Here is a 21,994-nt window from a genome sequence, read left to right on the forward strand (position 1 = left end):
TGACATTCCACCTTGTAGGCAACACAGTTGAAGAGGAATGGACGTCTCTAAAAAGGTCCATCACAGAAGTTGGGAAGGAAAAGGTAGGTACAAAGAAGGTAGCTGCGAAGAAACCATGGGTAGCAGAAGAAATACTTCAGTTGATTGATGAGAGGAGGAAGTACAAACATGTTCGGGGAAAATCAGGAATGCAGAAATACAAGTCGCTGAGGAGTGAAATAAATAGGAAGTGCAGGGAAGCTAAGACGAAATGGCTGCAGGAAAAATGTGAAGACATCGAAATAGATATGACTGTCGGAAGGACAGACTCAGCATACAGGAAAGTCAAAACAACCTTTGGTGACATTAAAAGCAACGGTGGTAACATTAAGAGTGCAACGGGAATTCCGCTGTTAAATGCAGAGCAGATAGTTGGAAAGAATACATTGAAAGCTTCTATGAGGGTGAAGATTTGTCTGATGTGATAGAAGAAGAAACAGAAGTCGATTTAGAAGAGATAGGGGATCCAATATTAGAATCGGAATTTAAAAGAGCTTTGGAGGACTTACGGTCATATAAGGCAGAAGGGATAGATAACATTTCATCAGAATTTCTTAAATCATTAGGGGAAGAGGCAACAAAACGACTATTCACGTTGGTGTGTAGAATATATGAGTCTGGCGACATACCATCTGACTTTCGGAAAAGCATCATCCACACAATTCCGAAGACGGCAAGAGCTGACAAGTGCGAGAATTATCACACAATCAGCTTAACAGCTCATGCATCGAAGCTGCTTACAAGAATAATATACAGAAGAATGGAAAAGAAAATTGAGAATGCGCTAGGTGACGATCAGTTTGGCTTTAGGAAAAGTAAAGGCACGAGAGAGGCAATTCTGACGTTACGGCTAATAATGGAAGCAAGACTAAAGAAAAATCTAGACACTTTCATAGGATTTGTCGACCTGGAAAAAGCGTTCGACAATATAAAATGGTGCAAGCTGTTCAAGATTCTGAAAAAAAGTAGGGGTAAGCTATAGGGAGAGACGGGTCATATACAGTATGTACAACAACCAAGAGGAAATAACAAGAGTGGACGATCAAGAACGAAGTGCTCGTATTAAGAAGGGTGTAAGACAAGGCTGTAGCCTTTCGCCCCTACTCTTCAGTCTGTACATCGAGGAAGCAATGATGGAAATAAAAGAAAGGTTCAGGAGTGGAATTGAAATACAAGGTGAAAGGATATCAATGATACGATTCGCTGATGACATTGCTATCCTGAGTGAAAGTGAAGAAGAATTAAATGATCTGTTGAACGGAGTGAACAGTCTAATGAGTACACAGTATGGTTTGAGAGTACATCGGAGAAAGACGAAGGTAATGAGAAGTAGTAGAAATGAGAACAGCGAGAAACTTAACTTCAGGATTGATGGTCACGAAGTCAATGAAGTTAAGGAATTCTGCTACCTAGGCAGTAAAATAACCAATGACGGACGGAGCAAGGAGGACATCAAAAGCAGACTCGCTATGGCAAAAAAGACATTTCTGGTCAAAAGAAGTCTACTAATATCAAATACCGGCCTTAATTTGAGGAAGAAATTTCTGAAGATGTACGTCTGGAGTACAGCATTGTAAGGTAGTGAAACATGGACTGTGGGAAAACCGGAACAGAAGAGAATCGAAGAATTTAGGTGTGGTGCTATAGACGAATGTTGAAAATTAGGTGGACTGTTAAGGTAAGGAATGAGGAGGTTCTACGCAGAATCGGAGAGGAAAGGAATATGTGGAAAACACTGATAAGGAGAAGGGACAGGATGATAGGACATCTGCTAAGACATGAGGGAATGACTTCCATGGTACTAGAGGGAGCTGTAGAGGGCAAAAACTGTAGATGAAGACAGAGATTGGAATACGTCAAGCAAATAATTGAGGATGTAGGTTGCAAGTGCTACTCTGAGATGAAGAGGTTAGCACAGGAAAGGATTTCGTGGCGGGCTGCATCAAACCAGTCAGTAGACTGATGACCAAAAACAAAAAACAAAAAAACAAAAACAAAAAAAACACGCGTCCAGTGTGTAAAGCATCTATCTTGTCCTTCGTGGAGCCTAGCACATCCTGGAACGTGGGGCTGCTGTGGCAGACGGGCTAGATACCAACCCGTTGAAGAAGTTTACCAATCCAGTCAGTGACATTTTTCACGTAAGGTAAGCGCGCTGCTGGCTTCAGTTCGTCGATTCCTTGTCTGGCTCGCTTCCTTTTGTTTCTTGCCATGGCTGTCGGCATCGATTTATGGTTGTACCCACTGACGACAAACGCTGTACGCAGCCTAAAGTGACCAATCATAACTAAGACCTTTTTAAAATTCTGACGTAACGTCATGCTCGGTAAGCAACAACGACAAAATATGAGCAACTCCGTACAGTTGAAGCACATCAGTTGATCCAGAAGAAGGCTGCTGTAACCGTGACCGGAACGCTGGTTTCTTCAGTGTAGTTGTTTCAGTACGAAGAGGCAGGACACACACAAAATTCTTACGTCAACTAGCTCTGGCTGCGGAACCCACGCAATTATTTTAGTGGCACAAGTCGTTCTATTCGACCCCAATTGGCGACTTTTGCATGTTTGTGGTGAATGTTAGATAAAGGTATTACGACAATAAACGCGCAGCCGGCCTCTGTGGCCGAATGGTTCTAGGCGCTTCACTGCGCAACCACGCTGCTGCTACGGTCGCAGGTTCGAATCCTGCCTCGGGCATGGATGTGTGTGATGTCCTTAGGTTAGTTAGGTTTACGTAGTTCTAAGTCTATGGGACTGATGACCTCTGATGTTGAGTCCCATAGTGCTTAGAGCCATTCGAACCTTTTGAATAAACGCCTATCTGGTCCCCGAACGAAGAATGGGAATCGTACGCGAGACCCCGTGATCTTCGTGGATGTACGCTAAACATTTTTTTGCCATCGTTCTGTCTGTTTCTTCAACATTCTTTCATCATCATTCCCGCGCGGACATCTCAAAGCATCACTGAAATTCTTGAGCAAAAAGAAGATAAAAAAGGACTCACTTGAAGCGGTTAAAATATTTCTCACAATACCCTTTCTTCGTTGGTCTCGTAAGGTATGCCGGAGAATTGTGAAGTTACGAAGGTACGAGGTGCTGGCGGAAGTGTAACTGTGTTGGGTGTATTGTGAGTCGTCCATGGATGGCGCATTATAACACTTGGTCACGAAAAGTGAAGGTCTGGGGTTCCAGTCCTGATCTGGCACAAATATATAATCTGCCGGGACGTTCTTCAAGTCAGTGGACATTCCACCACTAAAAATTATTTCTGGGTAACGAAGTTTTCGTTGGTTCAAATGGTTCTAAGCACTATGGGACTTAACATCTGACGTCATCACTCCCCTAGAACTTAGAACTACTTAAACCTAACTAACCTAAAGACATCACACACATCCATGCCCGAGGTAGAGTTCGAACCTGCGACCATAGAGGCAGCGCGGTTCCAGCCTGAAGCGCCTAGAACTGCTCGGCCACAGGGCCGGAGAAGTTTTCATCTATTTATGCTTATTATATGTTTATAATCAACTGCTAATTTGTTGGACCAGGCACAGATTAGCACCAAGTGTTTCTGTATTTCCTGAGAATTTTCTTGCAGTGTTACATTCCTATACACAACTACATCGTCTGTGAACAGCCTGAGGAACCTAGAGACGTTATCTGTCACGTCATTAATTACAAGGTGAGCAGCAGTGGTCCTACACTAGCTTGAGGTATGCCGCCAGCTACTTTCACTTCTGGCGTTGTCTTCCTATTAAGAACCACATAGAGAGGTCTCGTCGTACAGTTTCATACATGCAAGAAGCCTCGCTTGACATTGCATAGTGGTAAGAAGCATTGCACCGTGTGACGCACCAACCAACACATACATACGTAACGTGCAAAATGGTTCAAATGTCTCTGAGCACTATGGGACTTAACAGCTGAGGTCATGAGTCCCCTAGACTTAGAACTACTTAAACCTAACTCACCTAAGGACTTCACACACATCCATGCCAGAGGCAGGATTCGAATCTGCGAACGTAGCAGCAGCGCGGTTCCGGACTGAAGCGCCTAGAACCGTTCGGCCACTCCGGCTGGCGTAACGTACATTTAGCGTTTATTTTTATATAACGTTTGTTTTATATAATGTTAAAAACCGATACTGAGAGATTTCCCATCATGTAATGAGAGACACAAAAAGAAACAGAGGCTCAGTTAAAAGGACAGGCAATCGAAGGTGCGGGTGGCGTTGGACAGAAAACACACTTACAACATACACCTCTCTGTCTGCACAGAGCGGATCACGCACACACTTCCGTACAGTATTTACACTCTACTAGAGGACATTTTCAGTCAAGTCAAAAATTTGATCTGATAATCCGAATGTCGAATATAGTTATTAGGTGATATGGCGGAGCAGGATTGTACTGGAGGCTTTTTAAAAGTCGACTAATACTGTACTAACCTGAACTCCGTTGTCTGTTACTACCTCCTGGATCTCATGAATGAAAAAAAACAGTTAGGTTACGCACCAGTTATTTTGGTGCAAACGATAGCTTTTCCCTAACACGCATGTATCTACACTACTAAACGGCTAAAATAGTCACGTGGCCATCCTAACTCAGTTGCAGGCTGCCTATATAAAGGCTTCCAAGAGGAGCAAGTATTTCATACAATGAAGCACATTCGATATTACTTTCTGTTGGACATTTGCCGTCCAGTATAAAGTATAAACTCCTCCCAAACAGTCCATGAAGGCCCAACGGTACCGACCGGCCACCGTGTTATCCTCAGGCCACAGGCGTCACTGGATGCGGATATGGAGGGGCATGTGGTCAGCACACCTCTCTCCCGGCCGTATGTCAGTGTACTTCTCAATCAAGTAGCTCCTCAGTTTGCCTCATATGAGTGCACCCCGCTTGCCAACAGCGCTCGGCAGACTGGATGGTCACCCATCCAAGTGCTAGTCCAGCCCGACAGCGCTTAACTTCGGTGATCTGACGGGAACCGGTGTTACCACTGCGGCAAGGCCGTTGGCCTAGTATAAATCATGGGGTTGTATTAATCAACCACTGATCGAGCAAATCACTTACCTGCATCTAGTATACGAAGGCGAAACGGAATGTCGTTTGGCGAGGGCCTCCCGGCGGGTAGATCTGATCGCCTTGTGCAAGTCTTTTGAAATGGAGCCACTGCGGCGACTTGCCCGTTGATGAGGATGAAATGATGGTGAAGACGACACAGACACCCAGTCCCTGAGCGGATAATCTCCGCCCCAGCCGGGAATCGAACCTTCGCCCCCCGGTGTGACAAGCTGGCGCTCTGCCCACTTTTCTTTTTTTACTTTTTGTTCGGTGCTGTTTGTTGCGTTTGGTCTGGGCGGACGTCACAAGACATCCGTTCAAGTTGATCGTTGATTCTTTTACTCAGTTTATTAGTACAGACGGCGAGCTGCCCTCTGACCGAACACGCTGAGCTACCGTGCCGGCAATAGGTTTAGTGATACTTTCGAGATACGTTTACGCGAGATATTCGACGTCTTTCACCATGTGATTTTTTGTTAGCCAAGCAGGCCTATTTATTTTGTTTTTGGGGAACATTGACCAGACAGCCAACAATAGTTATTTCTGTTCAGAATTAACACAAAAACTCACAGAATGTCAGCATTGTGGACAGTAAAATATCCTAAGGATCTTACATTATGCATATGTCTGTTCGTAGAATGGTTTATATTGACTATCTTCGTTACGATTGTTTAAGTCACTGTATATAAAAAAGAATAAAAAAAGTGTTTAGTCATAAAAATAAGTTCTCGATCAGACTGAGTTGTTTCCTCACGCTTAATTGAACCAAGCTGACTTATAGAACCAAGTTTAATATGTACATCAGTTCTGCTATCAAATTATACTTTCTTTCATCGAATCTGTAGGGTAAGGAAGTAACACTTGCAGGTAGGGGAAAGCGTCTTGCAATCAGTTTCTTGTATGGTGTACTAAGTGGGCAGTGGAGCGAAGACTGGGTGTCAAAAGGCAGACTGACACTTTCAGACATTTATTAGAACTAAAAATTAATTACACTTATCTAAAATTGTACGTCCAAGCGGACGTTTAAAATAAATCCTTCAGTCAGTTGAATTTAAAAACATAAATTTATAAATCATTGATAAGAAGCATACATTTACACAACAATAATTCCTTCTGAAATTTATAAGTTACACTCCTGGAAATGGAAAAAAGAACACATTGACACCGGTGTGTCAGACCCACCATACTTGCTCCGGACACTGCGAGAGGGCTGTACAAGCAATGATCACACGCACGGCACAGCGGACACACCAGGAACCGCGGTGTTGGCCGTCGAATGGCGCTAGCTGCGCAGTATTTGTGCACCGCCGCCGTCAGTGTCAGCCAGTTTGCCGTGGCATACGGAGCTCCATCGCAGTCTTTAACACTGGTAGCATGCTGCGACAGCGTGGACGTGAACCGTATGTGCAGTTGACGGACATTGAGCGAGGGCGTATAGTGGGCATGCTGGAGGCCGGGTGGACGTACCGCCGAACTGCTCAACACGTGGGGCGTGAGGTCTCCACAGTACATCGATGTTGTCGCTAGTGGTCGGCGGAAGGTGCACGTGCCCGTCGACCTGGGACCGGACCGCAATGACGCACGGAAGCACGCCAAGACCGTAGGATCCTACGCAGTGTCGTAGGGGACCGCACCGCCACTTCCCAGCAAATTAGGGACACTGTTGCTCCTGGGGTATCGGCGAGGACCATTCGCAACCGTGTCCATGAAGCTGGGCTACGGTCTCGCACACCGTTAGGCCGTCTTCCGCTCACGCCCCAACATCGTACAGCCCGCCTCCAGTGGTGTCGAAACAGGCGTGAATGGAGGGACGAATGGAGACGTGTCGTCTTCAGCGATGAGAGTCGCTTCTGCCTTGGTGCCAATGATGGTCGTATGCGTGTTTGGCGCCGTGCAAGTGAGCGCCACAATCAGGACTGCATACGACCGAGGCACACAGGGCCAACACCCGGCATCATGGTGTGGGGAGCGATCTCCTACACTGGCCGTACACCTCTGGTGATCGTCGAGGGGACACTGAATAGTGCACGGTACATCCAAACCGTCATCGAACCCATCGTTCTACCATTCCTAGACCGGCAAGGGAACTTGCTGTTCCAACAGGACAATGCACGTCCGCATGTATCCCGTGCCACCCAACGTGCTCTAGAAGGTGTAAGTCAACTACCCTGGCCAGGAAGATCTCCGGATCTGTCCCCCATTGAGCATCTTTGGGACTGGATGAAGCGTCGTCTCACGCGGTCTGCACGTCCAGCACGAACGCTGGTCCAACTGAGGCGCCAGGTGGAAATGGCAATGCAAGCCGTTCCACAGGACTACATCCAGCATCTCTACGATCGTCTCCATGGGAGAATAGCAGCCTGCATTGCTGCGAAAGGTGGATATACACTGTACTAGTGCCGACATTGTGCATGCTCTGTTGCCTGTGTCTATGTGCCTGTGGTGCTGTCAGTGTGATCATGTGATGTATCTGACCCCAGGAATGAGTCAATAAAGTTTACCCTTCCTGGGACAATGAATTCACGGTGTTCTTATTTCAATTTCCAGGAGTGTATTAGGATACTTTTTGGAATCATAAGCTAATCATTTAAACAAACTCTATGAGTAATCCATAAGCATCAAACAATAAATTTTTAATAGACCACCTACAGGCCTCGAAAGCAAGCATATATTCAAAACCTATGATACAATCAACTGTGACGGCAATGGTTTAAACTGTGATGAAATACAACGCTTCGTCCAAGTAAGTGGTTTCCTGTTACAGAATCGCAGTCAGCACAATCTAGAGGCCCAAGTCCGCTGCGGGGGTATCGCTCACCAGTCGGTGCCAACTGTCGTCGGAACAGTTCAGAGCCAAACATTTACTGGACATCCAGTGCCCACCCAACACCTCATAAGTCAGACACAACTGTCAGACATTTCCACAGCCAGCTTTAGCCACCAGTCCAGCTGAGCACCGACGCAGTCCAAAACCCAAACCACTGCTATTCACCAGGCATTACTGTGTTACCGCACCGGCGTCCTCCACCCGACCTCACACTGCCAGCGCATTGCTTCCATTTACGACTACCGCTGGCACCACCAGCGCGTGTCAAGGGGGGGATCATTCGCAGATGCGCCACTCATCGGTGAATAATCTGGCTGTGCTTCCTTATACTGCAGGTCAGTATTATATGATCAGATCGACCTGATCACGACTTCCAAGAAGCAGATGTACTGAATAAAATCGAAGTCCCGGCCTCATGAGAATTATGGACGTCACATGACAACGCTCGAACAAAGATGTCCGGCTGTATGGCCTCTAGGTGTGTGCCCCTAAGTTTTTGAGAAGAATGCCATTCACAATTCCAGTCGTGGTACATCTGAAATCAGTATGAGACATTGGTGTCAGGTGTAACTGCCCGTTTGTGATTATCCTCTTCATCTGACTCTCGACTATTTCGTTATAGAAAGTTGAATGATGTCCTGTTGTCCGTATCAAGTGAACGTCTGTCCTATTTTGGTACGCTTTCATGATATATTTGTTAGTCCACTTGTCGAATTTTGGATTGTGTAATATCTGCATAACACTTTGATAGTCCATAAGTATCAACATGAGCTTCAACGTCTATATCCCGTAATAAATAGCGTCTCTTACGACCAATAACTCCGCTGGACTGTTGGAACTGCAATCATTTGACACGTATTATTAGAGGAGATGAAAGAGGCGTATCCTATACCCTCTCCTGTTTTAGACCCATCTGTGTATACAGTGTGGTCCATTGATAGTGACCGTGTTAAACATCTCACGAAATAAACATCAAACGAAAAAACTGCAAAGAACGAAACTCGTCTAGCTTGAAGGGGGAAAACAGTTGGCGCTATCCTTGGCCCGCTAGATGGGGCTGCCATAGGTCAAACGGATATCAACTGCGTTTTTTTAAAAATAGGAACCCCCATTTTTATTACATATTCGTGTAGTACGTAAAGAAATATGAATGTTTTAGTTGGACCATTTTTTTCGCTTTGTGATAGATGGCACTGTAATAGTCACACATTTGCTTCATGATACATTCCCCGTGTTAAAATGGACCGTTTACCAGTTGCGGAAAAGGTTGATATCGTGTTGATGTATGGCTATTGTAATCAAAATGCCCAACGGGCGTGTGCTATGAATGCTGTTCGGTATCCTAGACGACATCATCCAAGTGTCCGGACCGTTCGCCGGATAGTTACGTTATTTAAGGAAACAGGAAGTGTTCAGCCACGTGTGAAACGTCAACCACGAGCTGCACCAAATGATGATGCCCAAGTAGGTGGTTTAGCTCCTGTCGCGGTTAATCCGCACATCAGTACCACCACACAAATTGCGCGAGTATCGAGAACCTCAAAAACATCGGTGTTGAGGATGCTACAGCAACATAGATTGCACCCGTAACATATTTCTATGCACCAGGAATTGCATGGCGGCGACTTTGAACGTAATGTACAGTTCTGCCACTGGGGACAAGAAAAATTTCGGGACGATGACAGATTTTCTGCACGCGTTCTATTTAGCGACGAAGCGTCGTTCACCAACAGCGGTAACGTAAACCGGCATAATATGCACTACTGGGCAACGGAAAATCCACTATGGCTGCGACAGTGGAACATCAGCGTCCTTGGCGGGTTAATGTATGGTGCGGCATTATGAGAGGAAGGATAATTGCCCCCCATTTTATCGATGGCCGTCTAAATGGTGCAATGTAAACTGATTTCCTACGTAACGTCCTACCGATGTTCTACAAGATGTTTCACTACATGAGAGAATGGCGATGTACTTACAACATGATGGATGTCCGGCACATAGCTCACGTGCGGTTAAAGCGGTACTGAATAGCATATTTCATGACAGGTGGATTGGTCGTCGAAGTACCACACCATGGCCAGCACGTTCACCGGATCTGACGTCCCCGGATTTTTTTCTGTTGGGAAAGTTGAAGGACATTTGCTATCATGATCCACCGACATCGCCTGACAACATGTGTCAACGCATTATCAATGCATGTGCGAATATTACGGAAGCCGAACTACTCGCTGTTGAGAGGAGTATCGTTAGACGTATTGCCAAATTCATTGAGGTTGACGGACATTTTGAGCATTTATTGCATTAATCTAGTATTTACAGGTAATCACGCTGTAACAGCAAGCGTTCTCAGAAATGATAAGTTCACAAATGTACCTGTATCACATTGGAACAACCGAAATGAAATGTTCAAAAGTATCTAAGTTCTGTATTTTAATTTAAAAAACCTACCTGACCAACCGTGCGTCTAAAATTGTGAGCCATATGAATGTGACTATTACAGCGCCATCTGTCACAAAGCGAAAAAAGTGGTCCAACTAATACATTCATATTTATTTACGTACTACACGAATATGTAATAAAAAATGTGGGTTCTTATTTTTAAAAAACGCAGTTGATATCCGTTTGACCTAGGGCAGCGCCATGTAACGGACCAACCATAGCGCTATCTGGTTTCCCCCTTCAAGCTAGACAAGTTTCGTTCTTTGTAGTTTTTTCATTTGACGCTTATTTCGTGAGATATTTAGCCCGGTCACGATCAATGGACCACCCTGTATACAAGCGTGATATTATAAGGGTAGGCTTTCGTGGCCGGCGTCTGCATTAATTAAAGCTTCCAGGCAGGTTATGATGGTTAAACAGTAGATATTCTCCCTCCTGACTTCATTCGGAAGCTTCTGCTAAGAGTGCGATGGTTGGAGTTGAGTTCATGGCGCCACGGATTAGGTGGACCACCTTATAAAGGAGAAAATCGAGTTCTTGCAAAACAGATTTCACTGCATTACCGTATATAGTGCTTTCATAGCCGAAGATAGACGAATGAAGAACAGGGTCAGCACTATCGTCATTTCCCTCCTGACCAGTTCCTAGTAATTTTTTAATATGTTCGTTCTACTTCCTACCATGTCTATTAGTTACACAGAATGACGACTCGAATGTAATTTGCAGTCAAGATACACTCCAGGCAGTTTAAAACGCGACATATGGCAAATTATTATGGGCCAAGTTCTGTTTCTGTTAATAAGTGCTTCGGCCTTTGCCTTGTGAGCAGCACTACCATGGATTTTTCTGGCGGCAAACTCCATTGCCCAACTTCCACTTGGCAAGAATTTCACATATATCGTTTAGTCATACTTTTGTCACCCAAAAACTTGGTGAATGGGCGTTTACATGTACATCGTTAGCTTACCGAAGGTTTTTAACGTTGGGACCCAATATAATTTCCGGATCTGCGACATGTAGGGCGTATTTAAGGGGATTAATATCACATCCATCGGAAGGCGCTTGGCACCATGTGTGGGCTATCCTAGACGGTCGTGTAAACCATAAATAATTCTAAAAATTTATTGGTTGGTTGGTTTGTGGGATTGAAGGGACCAGACTACTACGGCCATCGGTCCCAAAAATTTATTCTGAGATATATATATATATATATATATATATATATATATATATATATATATATATATATTACTCCTGGAAATGGGAAAAAGAACACATTGACACCGGTGTGTCAAACCCACCATACTTGGTCCGGACACTGCGAGAGGGCTGTACAAGCAATGATCACACGCACGGCACAGCGGACACACCAGGAACCGCGATGTTGGCCGTCGAATGGCGCTAGCTGCGCAGCACTTGTGCACCGCTGCCGTCAGTGTCAGCCAGTTTGCCGTGGCATACGGAGCTCCATCGCAGTCTTTAACACTGGTAGCATGCCGCGACAGCGTGGACGTGAACCGTATGTGCAGTTGACGGACTTTGAGCGAGGGCGTATAGTGGGCATGCGGGAGGCCGGGTAGACGTACCGCCGAATTCCTCAACACGTGGGGCGTGAGGTCTCCACAGTACATCGATGTTGTCGCTAGTGGTCGGCGGAAGGTACACGTGCCCGTCGACCTGGGACCGGACCGCAATGACGCACGGAAGCACGCCAAGACCGTAGGATCCTACGCAGTGCCGTAGGGGACCGCACCGCCACTTCCCAGCAAATTAGGGACACTGTTGCTCCTGGGGTATCGGCGAGGACCATTCGCAACCGTGTCCATGAAGCTGGGCTACGGTCTCGCACACCGTTAGGCCGTCTTCCGCTCACGCCCCAACATCGTACAGCCCGCCTCCAGTGGTGTCGCGACAGGCGTGAATGGAGGGACGAATGGAGACGTGTCGTCTTCAGCGATGAGAGTCGCTTCTGCCTTGGTGCCAATGATGGTCGTATGCGTGTTTGGCGCCGTGCAGGTGAGCGCCACAATCAGGACTGCATACGACCGAGGCACACAGAGCCAACACCCGGCATCATGGTGTGGGGAGCGATCTCCTACACTGGCCGTACACCTCTGGTGATTGTCGAGGGGACACTGAATAGTGCACGGTACATCCAAACCGTCATCGAACCCATCGTTCTACCATTCCTAGACCGGCAAGGGAACTTGCTGTTCCAACAGGACAATGCACGTCCGCATGTATCCCGTGCCACCCAATGTGCTCTACAAGGTGTAAGTCAACTACCCTGGCCAGCAAGATCTCCGGATATCTTCCCCATTGAGCATGTTTGGGACTGGATGAAGCGTCGTCTCACGCGGTCTGCACGTCCAGCACGAACGCTGGTCCAACTGAGGCGCCAGGTGGAAATGGCATGGCAAGCCGTTCCACAGGACTACATCCAGCATCTCTACGATCGTCTCCATGGGAGAATAGCAGCCTGCATTGCTACGAAAGGTGGATATACACTGTACTAGTGCCGACATTGTGCATGCTCTGTTGCCTGTGTCTATGTGCCTGTGGTTCTGTCAGTGTGATCATGTGATGTATCTGACCCCAGGAATGTGTCAATAAAGTTTCCCCTTTCTGGGACATTGAATTCACGGTGTTCTTATTTCAATTTCCATATATATATGGCAGTTTCGAGTGTCTCACGTCTAATGACATTATCGCAAGCTCTCGAAAAATCTGTGGTCAAAGGCCTCAGGTATTCGTTACTCAGGAACGTTTTTTCAATGTGCAGTGACGCGTTGTGTTCGTCGTCTCATTCTGTATTATGAGTATACGCAGATTGAAGCGACGAACGAAAATTTGTACCAACCAGGGTGTCCTGTTAACTAGGCACGTGCGCACACCACTTGGTCACTCTGGCGCAGTGGCTTTGCACAGCTGCATGGACCATCCTAGTGCGCCTCCCTGCTCACTCTAAATCTCCATTCACGTCTCATCCCACATGGTATTCCCTTTTAAACTCGAATAGCATAGTTTACATTACATGCATTACAAACACATTACATACATTACAACATACATTACAAATGTAATGTATTGCTAATACATAGAAAGAAGGATCCTTTATTGTATGATTATGTAATAGCGGAACAAACACTGGTAGCAGATACTTCTGTAAAATATCTGGGAGTATGCGTGCGGAACGATTTGAAGTGGAATGACCATATAAAATTAATTGTTGGTAAGGCGGGTGCCAGTTTGAGATTCATTGGGAGAGCCCTTAGAAAATGTAGTCCATCAACAAAGGAGACGGCTTACAAAACACTCGTTCGACCTATACTGGTGTATTGCTCATCAGTGTGAGATCCGTACCAGATCGGGTTGACGGAGGAGATGGAGAAGATCCAAAGAAGAGCGGCGCGTTTCTTCACAGGGTTTTTTGGTAAGCGTGATAGCGTTACGGAGATGTTTAGCAAACTCAAGTGGCAGACTCTGCAAGGGAGGCGCTCTGCATCGCGGTGTAGCTTGCTGTCCAGGTTTCCAAACGGTGCGTTTCTGGATGAGGTATCGAATATATTGCTTCCAACTACTTATACCTCCCGAGGAGATCACGAATGTAAAATTAGAGAGATTCATGTGCGCGCGGAGGCTTTCCGGCAGTCGTTCTTCCCGCGAACGATACGCGACCGGAACAGAAAAGGGAGGTAATGGCAGTGGCACGTAAAGTGCCCTCCGCCACACACCGTTGGGTGGCTTGCGGAGTATAAATGTAGAGATGTAGATGTAGATGTATATTTTCTATCCACCGTTATAAACGGAACGTGATGAGGCGTTCTAAGGTATTAGCCATACATGATAGCGCAGTCGGTCTATGTACGTTGAACGACCATGATCTTTCTCATGTTTTAAAACTTTCACTAAGTATGTCCGTCTATTTCAATTTTGCAACCCATGTGTTGAATTCTATCGCGAGTAGAATCAACGGTTATGCCCTATTTTGTATGCTTCAGTATGCGATAGCAGTTCACCCTTGATACGGAATCTGTAGGTAATCTCTGTTTTCTCGACGGAATAAACCAGATTCTTGTCTCCTTATGTCATGCTGCGATCGAAGTCCAACTACCGCACGTAATGCATTCTTTGTCACGTCTCTCGTGAGGCATGGAATGACTTAAGAAACGCTGTTGCAATCTCGGAGGTCACCTTTGAATACCTGCATCATCGTTGTACAAAAGAATCTGCACTAGCTTTACTCGTCCCCTTTGCTTGTGGCATTTTGCTGACCAGTCGGCTTTGCTGAGACGGGACCCCAACCTACACCCAGTGATACCGTTAATTAAAACAGAATGCCTGCCGCGGAATTGGGCGGAATATGGAGAAGCAGACCTTCTCTCGCTGTCTTGTGCCCGGAGGTTTCCCACCGTCTGTGCTGTCGCCCACCCAAGAAATATTACCATTACGCTTAGTTGTCGTTAGCCTTGTTGTGTTTAATTACCCATTCTGTGTCTCCATGTCTCTTTTTATGTAAAGCACCAGTGCAAAAGAGTAAAATTTGGGTAAGTGCATTCGCTTTGTAAGCGATAAACGGACGTGACATACCGCTGGCGATGCTGTGACTAAATAAAATGAAACGTGTATTACGGAAAATGGATTTCAGTAGCTTCATACACAGTACTAGCATTAATTAACTACTGATACAGCAGCCATTAATAGCATGACGACACAAATGGAGCACTCGACATATCGTTCCGAAGCATCGGTGCACCGATGAGATGCGATGAAAAAACACATTTAAGTCACACGAACTTAGTAAGTTAGTCGTAGTCACGGTGTTGATATAGCTGCTCAGTGAAAATGCTTTCAGGACAGAGCACACTATTCTGCTCTAGATTGTGTCAGCAGCGAGCATCAGAGAACGTACAGACAGATCCAGCGATAATAATTTTACAAAAGTGTTGAGACTTTTTCAGTTTCAATAGGTACTGGTATAGGATCAACAACTTTTTAAATGTTTCGTGAAGCGTTTATTAACAGATCTGTCACAGTTGCAGACATATGTTTGGCCACTAGTTTCGGACCAAGTGGTTCGTTCTCAAACCAGACTTACTAAGGCTGCACTAAAAGTGCCTGGTCTTAATAACAAACATCAAAACGCCAATACATACTTTATAACGTGTTCGCACATGATTCACAATCAACAGCAGCAACACAGAATTAGATACGACCATTTTGATGTTCGTCATTAAGGTCAGGCACTTTCAGTGCAACCTCAGTAGACCAGGTTTGAGAATGGACCAGTTGAATCGAAGCTGATAACCAAACACACGTACTGCAACTCCGACAGGTGTTTTAAAAAAAAAACGCTTCATGAAACTTTGAGACTTTCCTGGGGACTTGTAAAACATATAAATGACCTAACATGACGCTTTTCATGGATGATAGTGTTGTATACTGAGAGTTCGTGCCACCATATTGTTGTTCTTGTTGTTGTTGTCTTCAGTGCAGATACTGGTTTCATTAAGCTCTCCATGCTTCTCTATCCTGTGCAAGTTTCTTCATCTCCAAGTACGTGCTGGAACCTACATCCTCCTTTATATGCTTAGTGTACTCATCCCTCTCCCTCTATGGTTTGTATCAAAAATGGCTCTGAGCACTATGCGACTTAATTTCTGAGGTAATCAGTTGCCTAGAACTAAGAACTAATTAAACCTAACTAACGTAAGGACATCATACACATCCATGCGCGAGGCAGGATTCGAACCTGTGACCGTAGCGATCGCCCGGTTCCAGACTGTAGCGCCAAGAACCGCACGGCCACTCTGGCCGACCGGTTTTTATCCTCCACGCTTCCGTCGAATACTATATTCGCGATCTTTCGATGCATCAGCACGCGTTCTGCCAACCGATCCCTTCTTCTAGTCAACTTGTGCCACAAATTCATCGTCTCCCCAATTCTATTCAGTACCTCCTCATTAGTTATCTGATCTGTCCATCTAATCTTCAGCATTCTTCTGTAGCACCACGTTTCAAAAGCTTCTATTCTCTCCCTCCCTAAACTGTTCATCGTCCATGTTTCACTTCCATACATAGCCACACTCCATACAAATACTTTCGGGAAGGAGTTCCTAACACTTAAGTCTAAACTCGATGTTGACAAATTTCTCTTCTTCAGAAACGCTTTCCTTGCCATAGCCAGTCTACATTTTATATCCTCTCTAGGTGCGACCATCATCAGTTATTTTGCTTCCCAGACAGCAAAATCCATCACCTACTTTAAGTGTCTCATTTCCTAATCTGATTCCCCCAGCATTACCTGATTTAATTCGACTATATTCCATTGTCCACATTTTGATTTTGTCGATGTTTATCTTATATCCTACTTTCACGACACGCTCCATTCCGTTCAACTGTTCTTCCAGGACCTTTTCTGTCTCTGACAGAATTACAATGTCATCGGCAAACCTCAAAGTTTTTATTTCTTCTCCATGGATTTCAATTCCTACTCCGAATTTTTCTTTTGTTTCCTTTACTGCTTGCTCAATATACATCGGGGATAGGCTGCAACCGCGTCTCACTTCCTTCCCAACCACTGCTTCCCTTTCATACCCCTCGACTCTTATTTCTGCCATCTGGTTTCTGTACAAATTGTAAATAGCCTTTCGCTCCCTGTATTTGACCCATACCACTCTCAGAATTTGAGAGTATTCCAGTCAACACTGTCAAAAGCTTTTTTTAAGTCTACAAATGCTAGAAACGTAGGTAATCTAATTTCTAAGATAAGTCGTAGGGTCGGTATTGCCTCACGTGTCTCATCATTTCTACGGAATCCAAACTGATCTTCCCCGAGGTCAGCTTCTACCAGTTTTTCCATTCGTCTGTAAAGAATTCGTGTTAGTATTTTGCAGCAGGGATTGGAATTATAATATATGTACTACATATTGTAGTGTATCACTATTGTATTGTATCACTACATATTGTAGTGAAATGTAGGATGACTTGCAGAGGAACGGTGCTTGGTGTAAGCTGCGCCAGTTGATACGCAACGTAAACAAATGTAAAGTATTACTAGTGCATAGACAGAACAACTTTTATAATTGCAAATACGTAGAGAGAGAGACCATTTGTTGTATGTTTACACGATTGCAGAACCATTACCGGAAGCTGTTGCTTAGATATAATATTTAAGAGTATGCATACGGCGCCATTTGAAGTGGAACGAGGACTTTAAGTTAATCACGGGTAACCGAGATGCCAGATTGAGATTAATTGGAAGAATACTCAGGAAACCTAATCATCAAAAAAGGAGACAGCCAATACTTGAATCTGCGATCCATATGAGATAGGACTGATGGACGAAATACAAAAGATCCAAAGAAGTGCAATACGTTACGCTACAGGTTCATTTAGTAATCTCGAAGGCATCATGGAAATGGTCACTCAGTAACAGTGACAGAAATGTCCTGCACCACATTATGCTCTGCTGTTAAAATTCCGAGAGCGTACGTTCCTAGCAGAGTCAACCAGTATCTTCCTCTTTCTTGTATCTCACTAAAAGACCATGAACATAAAATTAGAGAGATTCGAGCTTTGAGCTCATACGGAGGCTTACCAGCAATCATTCTTCCAGAGAACCAAACGCGACTTGAACAGTAAAACGGGGAACTGTCAGTGGTGCATAGAGTACCCTGTGCGACACACCGTAAGGTGGATTACTGTGAAACGTCTCCATAGAACAATTATACAAGACTGCTTAAGTTGACACACAATTTTTTTTTATTTTTTTTATTTTTTTTTTTTTTAGCGCAACGCAATCTGACTTTCAATAATCCCTACAAAAGAATGGCCCTGACTAACATTAATTTACACCTTTCACAAATCACTTACCTCACAAAAATCTTCGTTACTCGAACTACTGCAATACAGCGAGCGTCACTACTGCCAGCTAAATAAAAGATACAAAATTACGGAAGACACTAACTACTGAAAGGCATAGTTAGCAAATGAAAGATTTTAATAGAGAACAAACAATGTATTTACCTTAATAGTCATAATATATATAGCAGTTCATGACATCCAGTCTTACAAACTTCAAAACTCCATCTCTCTCCCCACATCTACCACTGCTGGCGGCTCACCTCCATCTGCGCAACACTACACGCTGTTAACATCCATCTGCCCAACACTACAATGGGAGACAACAATGCAAACTAGCCACAGACTGCACACAGCACAGCCAGTGATTTTCATACAGAGCGCTACGTAGCGTTACCAATATAAAAACCTAAACAGCCTACTTACAACTGAATAGGCAAGTAGATGTAGAATTCATCTATTATTGAAAATCATAAGAAATTGCCTACAGTAGTTCGTGAGGTTGACCTTCATATACAGACACAAAAGCGAATCAGGGCACTTACTGACATTCAGAGCCGGCCGTAGTGGCCATGAGGTTGTAGGCGCTACAGTCTGGAACCGCGCGACCGCTATGGTCGCAGGTTCGAATCCTGCCTCTGGCATGGATCTGTGTGATGTCCTTAGGTTAGTGAGGTTTAAGTAGTTGTAAGTTCTAGGGGACTGATGACCACAGATGTTAAGTTCCATAGTGCTCAGAGCCATTTGAACCATAGACATTCAGATAGAAGGAATTTGTGATTACCGGTGCATAAACACATTGTATTTAACCCATTGCAGAATCCTAGTATCGTATACCCTTGCTGAAATTTCGTTCTCGGAAATTCGCATTTCTGTTTCTTTCAGTATTTACCTTAATTTTGACTATCATTCTTGCTATTTTCCTTCTTATTTTCACACCCTCATCCCATGACTTCCTTCCCCCCCCCCCCCCCAAGCCTCTTCCCCCCCCCCCCCCCCCCCCCATCAATGGAAGTTATGTATTCCATCTGTCTGCTTTACTGTAATATCAAATGCAAGCTTGGGCAAGTTCTCTAAAGGTTTATGAATCGTGTAACTAAGGGGGGTTGGGGGACATGGACACCAGCCCGTTATTCATCTAGTAGGATGTGTAAAACCGCCTAAAAACCACATTCAGGCTGGTCGGCATGCGGGCCGATTCGATGCGGGGCGCGCGTGTCCCCGTGCAGCACTCCGGGTGCATCAGTTTTTCCGCCATTATTGTAATCAGGTAAATGAAGTTACAGTTATTGGACTGCAGAGGAGAATATTTAGTTTAGAACTTGCCGCGAGTGGGCCACACGTTTCGTAATTTCCTTTTTAAGAGCGGCACTCTCCGAGCATTTCACGCAGTCGTAAAATGGCAGTAACCAGCTTGCGTCGCCATTCCAGGGGGAAACTGGTCGTTACGTCAGGAAACGGCTTTACGCAACGCGTTACCGGCACCGGCCACACATTCCGTTCCAGTCCAGTGGCCCACAGCTGTCGCCCGGAGAAGGCTTCCAGCGGCCTCACTGGAACGCAGGAACGTCCCACTTGGCGTTCCGGACTCCTCCGTCTATGACGGAGGCGCGGTTCACAATGAGGTGGTAGCCCTCCGTAGTTTTGGTGAGAGCCCTCCACAGTTTCGGTGCAGCATTTCTATCTTCTGATGTTCGTTTTTCGCTATCACGTCACGGAAACATATTGTCAAATGGCGTTGCGACTAGACTGTCTCCTAATGGTAGGTTCTCGCTGGACGTCAAGTAATATCACGGAAACATCTCGTCGAATGGGGATGCGTTCACACTAGGTGGAACGTTAACATTTAAACAACCCCTTGGTGTCTGTTTACAGGTTCCTTTTAGCGTTCAATATACGGCGGAGTTGCTCCGGCTGCCGAAAATCGCCACCCCCTACTATGCTGCTGCAAGTTGTACGAAAGCAAAGTTTATACCTGTGCGTGATACGCACACGATGTTAAAAGAACCCGGCTCATAGAAGCCGAAGCGTGCACTCACTGGACCGACCGTTGTGGTCGAGCTGTTCTAGGCGCTTCAGTCTGGAACCACCCTCCTGCAACGGTCGCAGGTCGAATCCTGCCTTGGGCATGGATGTGTGTGATGTCCTTAGGTTAGTTAGGTTTAAGTAGTTCTAAGTTCTAGGGGACTGATGACCTAAGATGTTAAGTCCCACAGTGCTCAGACCCATTTAAACCATTTTTGCACTCACTGGTGTCCTTCCCGGAGGTGAAGACGTCAGGCACCTGTGCACTCCATTGCTCTTACAGGGGTGACAATTTTCGAGAATAAAGAAAGTAGAATATGGCATCTTGATTCTAAGAACTTGTGAATGTTTTAACTGAAAAATATGAACTCAAGCGGTGTCTCTTTGACGTCAGAAGTAAAGGAATAAAGGAGACACAGGATAAAGCAAAATATGTTCTGTGTTAAGAGGCTGTCAGCCGTAGACTACAGTGTAGGACGTTAAAAAGAAAACAAAAACTCTGCATTACCAACACGGCCGGAAAGACATTTCATTGACACCCTGAAGAGCATTGGTGATGCCAGTGAGGATGTTCAAGTATCGAGAATATATATAGTCTTTTGACAGATCTGAAGTAGACGATAAATGTGTTGACGCCCGCTGGCTTGGATACAGAAATATTTTATTCCATTGTGGCTGTTGAATGGTTTTTAACAATTGAAACAGGTCGTTTTTCAGTAGTATCACAATGAGAAAATTCAGTCTTTTGCAGCGCGGGATTAGCCGAGTGGTCTGGGGCGCTGCAGTCATGGACTGTGCGGCTGGTCCCAGCGGAGGTTCGATTCCTCCCTCGGGCATAGGTGTGTGTGTTTATCCTTACCATAATTTACGTTAAGTAGCGTGTAATCTTAGGGACTGATGACTTTAGCAGTTAAGTCCTATATGATTTCACACACATTTGAACATTTTCAGTCCTTTGGCAGACTTCTGTTCACCAGTGCAATGCAATCTTACGACAATTCGATGAACCGTCAGAGGTAGTAATACATTTTCTCATCACAGAGATCTTCTCCCTTTGTGCCTGTTACACAAGACGCAGTACCAATCAATAGTCATCGTTCTAGGTTATTTAAAAACGAGTTTTCGGCCTCTAAAACAAGTTGTTTTCCAAGAAATGTCGAACTTCCCCTATCCCTGCTCATCTAGTTTTTTTTTTTAATCTACAACATGTTTTTTTTTCATGTTTTTATTGCCATGGCAGCAGACACAGAGAACGCAAGACCTGCTGATTTAATATTAGCTCACAGGGCCATAACAGCTCGCTCTTTGCAAGTGCACTAGTGTGCACTTTGTGGTGCGTATAACCTCAAGAGACTTTTCTCGGCGACTTTAGCGCGCGGTTTATTGAGCGTTTGAAGCGACGTTAAATGGGCAGTTAGGTTTCATCATTGTCCATCTGCTGTTAGAGTGATACGTGCCAGTGTTCAACTCAAAACCCATAATTAATATACACAAACACCTGAACATAGCTATAAACACACACACACAGTTTGAAGCTGTGTATGATGTCCGAATTTTGCCGATGTTTGTGGAGTATTGTTGGAGATACAAACGATACATCGATGCTTAAACTGAATAATATTTATATTTGCCATCGATGTTTCCAACTGTAAATCATTGAAGTATCGGTGTCATTTTGAACGACGTTTCATGTCGATGTTTTTGTCTGTGATTTGAAGCAGTGGCCTCATTTGTAAACA

The 21,994-nt window shown here is 44.9% G+C and overlaps 1 protein-coding gene and 1 pseudogene across 1 annotated transcript in view; one reads left to right on the forward strand and one right to left on the reverse strand.

The window, feature by feature from the left end:
• LOC126284072 (serine/arginine repetitive matrix protein 2) overlaps positions 1–21,994 on the forward strand; it is a 1,302,087-nt gene that overhangs the window by 251,685 nt on the left and 1,028,408 nt on the right. The window lies entirely within an intron of this gene.
• On the reverse strand, positions 4,938–5,055 carry LOC126287637 (5S ribosomal RNA; annotated as a pseudogene).

This window comes from Schistocerca gregaria, chromosome 1 (assembly GCF_023897955.1).
Source record: "Schistocerca gregaria isolate iqSchGreg1 chromosome 1, iqSchGreg1.2, whole genome shotgun sequence".
Taxonomy (NCBI): Eukaryota; Metazoa; Arthropoda; class Insecta; order Orthoptera; family Acrididae; genus Schistocerca; species Schistocerca gregaria.